This window comes from Gracilinanus agilis, chromosome X (genome assembly GCF_016433145.1).
Source record: "Gracilinanus agilis isolate LMUSP501 chromosome X, AgileGrace, whole genome shotgun sequence".
Classification (NCBI taxonomy): Eukaryota; Metazoa; Chordata; class Mammalia; order Didelphimorphia; family Didelphidae; genus Gracilinanus; species Gracilinanus agilis.
In genome coordinates this window covers 55,994,114-55,997,977 of record NC_058136.1, presented here as the reverse complement: position 1 = coordinate 55,997,977, position 3,864 = coordinate 55,994,114, and the positions used below count along the sequence as shown (strand labels likewise).

Sequence of the window (3,864 nt, the reverse complement as noted above, 5' to 3'; positions counted from 1 at the left end):
CACACACCTTTGCCCCTTCTTCCTACTCTCCCAGCCACCAGTCTAGTTTAGGCTCTCAGTGCCCTTCCCCTGGACGACTGCAATAACCATCTGACTGGCCTCCCTGCTTCAAGCCTGTCCCCACTCCAATGCAAACACCTCTCGGTCACAGAGGCAATTTTCCTAAAGCACACACCAGCTCCTCACACGCACGCTCAAGAGAGCCCAGGAGCTTCCTAGAACCTCCAGAAGCCAACGAGAAGTCCTCCATCTGGCATTTCAAGCTCTTTGCATCTTCTCCTGACCTAACCTGACGGTCTTCTTATAATTTCCTCCCTTCCACACAGTAAGATCCAGTTTCACCAGCCCACTTGCTCTTCCCTGAATGCAGCACTCTCCACCTCCCCTCTCGGCACCTTTGCCCCGACTGTCCTGTTGGCCTGGACTGTCCTTTCTCTGATCTCTACGTCTTCTCTTCCTTCACGATGCAGTTCCCATACCACCTTTGGCAAGAGGCCTTCCCCAGATCTCCTAGCTCCTAGCCTCTTCCCCTCCGACCTCACTTTCCATATTCTCCATGTTGGGTGCGCATCTGCCAGGCTAATGTTTTCATGCTGGCCACCACCATTAAAACGTATGCTCTGTGACATCCAGCATGAGTTTTGCCTTTGTTCCCCACGCTAAGTACAGTGGGTGGCACGCAGTAGATGACCACCATTCATCTAGAGCAGTGATTCCCAAAGTGGGCACTACCGCCCCCTGGTGGGTGCTCCAGCAATCCAGGGAAGCCGTGATGGCCACACTTTTTTTTTGTATTACATTCTATTCTAGGTTCAATAAATAGTTTCATCATTTCTAGGGGGCGCCAAGTAATATTTTTTCTGGAAAGGGGGTGGTAGGCCAAAAAAGTTTGGGAACCACTGCTTTAGAGTTTTAAGCCTGGCAAAGTGGTTTACTTACGCTACCTCATTTGACTCTCAAGACCACTCTACAGTTGTTGTTGAGTCATTTTGGTTGTATGATCCCAACTGGGGGTTTCCTCAGCACAGACATTGAAGTGGTTTTCCACGTCCTTCTCTGGTTCATTGTATAGGCAGGGACATGGAGGCAAACAGGGCCAAATGACTTGTCCAGGGTCACCTGGCTAGTAAATGTCTGAGGCCAAATTTGAACTTGGGTCCTCCTGACTCCAGGCCCAGTGCTCTATCCACTACATCACCTCGCTGCCCACTCTATGTAGTAGGTGCTAGTATTTATACCCATTTAACTGATGAGGTAACTAAGGTGGAGAGAGATGGTACTTCTCACCCTGGGTCACACAGCTGGCGTCTGAGGCAGAATTTAAACTCAAGTGGTGGTGGCCCTAGGTGGTTGATGACTAGGCTCCATTGCACCAACCAAGGGAAAAGGGCACAGGCATGGCAGTGGATTGTACATCTCTTATCACAGGGAGAAGCTGAGACAAAGTCGTGTGATCTTGGACAAAGCCCTTTGCCTTTCTGGGCCTCAATTTCCTTTTCTGCCAAATGAGAGGATTCAACTACATGACCTCCAAGATCCCCGCCAGCTCTCGCTATATGACGTTAGGGCCCTATAATCCTTGCCTGCGTGGAACCAGAGAGTCTTGAGATAGATCATTTCTGGAGACATGGCAATTGCCTACTTTTAAGAATTCAAAGAGTATGGATTATCACATGGAATACTACCAGCATTCTAGCAGCTGCCAGGCCACAACTAGAGGGGATAGATTGGCACCAGGCTCATTCTTATCCATTAATAAGAGAGCTAAGTTACAGAGCAGCTAAAGGACACGTTGGCACTCCCACACCAAGACAGGGGCAGAATATAGCCAGCAGCTTGACTGCTCCTAGTCCTTGGCTATCACTTGATTTATTTACCTTCTTATAACGGCAAAAGGATTCCGCCGGTTAGCTGCTACCAGCAACTGCCTGATGCCAAATTTAATTTTTCACCAGATACTGTTCAGCCAAGAGGCAGTGCAGCTCAGTGGATAGCATTAGACTGCACCTGTGGAAACCTGGCATTCCAGTCCTGCTTCTGATACTATTATTGGCTGTCTGAAAGGTAATGTGAGTTCAAGAGAGCCTTTATATCTGTGCTAAGGAACTGTGCTAAGTGCCAGGGCTGCCAGAGGGGCAAAACCAGTCCCTGTCCTCAAGGAGCTAATGCTATTTTTTAAAAATCCTGGATAAATCTTTTTAGATGTAATTGTTCCCTTTAGCCACTGCCATCTAGTTCTCTAGATTCAGAGCTGGCTGTGGCTGGCTGTATCTTGTGGTGTTATCCTGACAAACTTTGGGGCATTACAGAATAGATCTTCTGAATGTTGCAGACACTTCGAAAGGCACGTTATTAGCCCCAGCAGAAAGATGAATGGATGGTATCTTCCCTCCCCTGAATGTGTAGAGTTGAAAGGAAGGAGGAAGAGCAGGTCTAAGACACCGTCTCTACCAGCGCTGTGAAACTCAACAGAAATGGCTCCCCGTGGGGGGGATCTTGACTTTATTGAAAAATGCCACATTAGCTGTGCTTCACTGTATTTTCCCTTTTTCGGTTAAATATTTCCCAATTCCCAACTGATCACATTCATTTGATGCCTCTGTTTTCTTAGGAGAGATCACGAGGGAGAGCACCTCTGCCTTCATTCACCTCCATCTGTTGCTGGAGATCTGTCTTGAGTGGCTTGGGGCCTGCTGGGTCCCCCGTGGGTCTAGTAGGATGGACTCACATAAAGTGATGACTTTAGAGTACATCTGGAGGCCTGGACACCTGCAATCTGGGTCAGATTTCTGGAGGGCTCTTGGCCCAGAAAGGCTCCATTTTTCACATGAGGCTCTATCCCCAGCCCCACTTTCAGAATGGAGGTTGCTGATGTCTAGGCCAAAGAACAAAGTGGAAGATCCAGGAGTAAAACAGCATCTGGCCTTCTGCTTAAGAGAACGAACTTCTCTCAGGCTTGGAGAGGACTGGCCTGAAGCTGTCTTTCTGTCTTTTTCGTCAAATCTCCATTATGCAACTTTAATTTATGGACTCCCTCTGCCACACACTGTGATTTTTCTTGTGTGACAAGGCCTTTGTGGGGAGCGTATCCGGCATCGCTCAGCCCTGACTGCTGCTCAAAATGCTGGGTGCTCTCTGGTGTCTGTTTTGTAATAAGAAAATTCATGATGACGTGTGTAGCCTTGTCCTTCAACACCAGGACATATAGTTCCTGAAAGCCAAGGGGGTTCTGATAGGAGAGTGTGAGCTCTTTCTCCTTCCTCAACCTTGGAGGGCTGCTGGTACTTCTGATCTGGGATGGCTGGCTTTTTCCATAGAACCTCCATGTTAGAGAGAATGGCATTGGCTGCCTGGAATCCTTCAGAAAATCACACAGGATGGGGGAAGGGAGGGGACCTACTCTGACTGACAGGGGCATCTTGCCTAGAAGCCCACCTGTGCTGTGCCCAAGGGCAGGCGCATCTGGCTTCAGGATGCCAGGAAGGGTTTCTCTAAATAGAAATCCAGAGCCCTGATTCCCCCACTGAAAGTCTACTGAAGCTCTCTAGATTCTGCAGCTGGTGAGAAACTGGCAAAGGTCCCAAGTAGATTCCAGGCAGAGGCTCCATGGGGAAGGGGCGTAGGGGTAGGCCACACTTCTGAGGCTCTGCTACTCATACAACTGGAAGCTAAGACTAAAAGAACCCAAGCTGAGTGCAGGCCAGAGAGGGAGAGCAAAAAGGAAAAGCCTGCTCTTCTGCCTTACAATCAATACTAAACTATTGCTTCCAAGGCAGAATCTGCACGGTAAGGGCTGGGCAATGGGAGTTAAGCGACTTGCCCAGGGTCCCACAGCTAGGAAGTGGCTGAGGCCATATTGGAACC

The 3,864-nt window shown here is 48.9% G+C and overlaps 1 pseudogene; it reads right to left on the bottom strand.

Annotated features, from left to right (window-relative positions):
* Positions 1–2,645: 2,645 nt before the first annotated feature.
* LOC123253692 lies at positions 2,646–3,326 on the bottom strand (annotated as a pseudogene).
* Between the last annotated feature and the right edge of the window lie 538 nt (positions 3,327–3,864).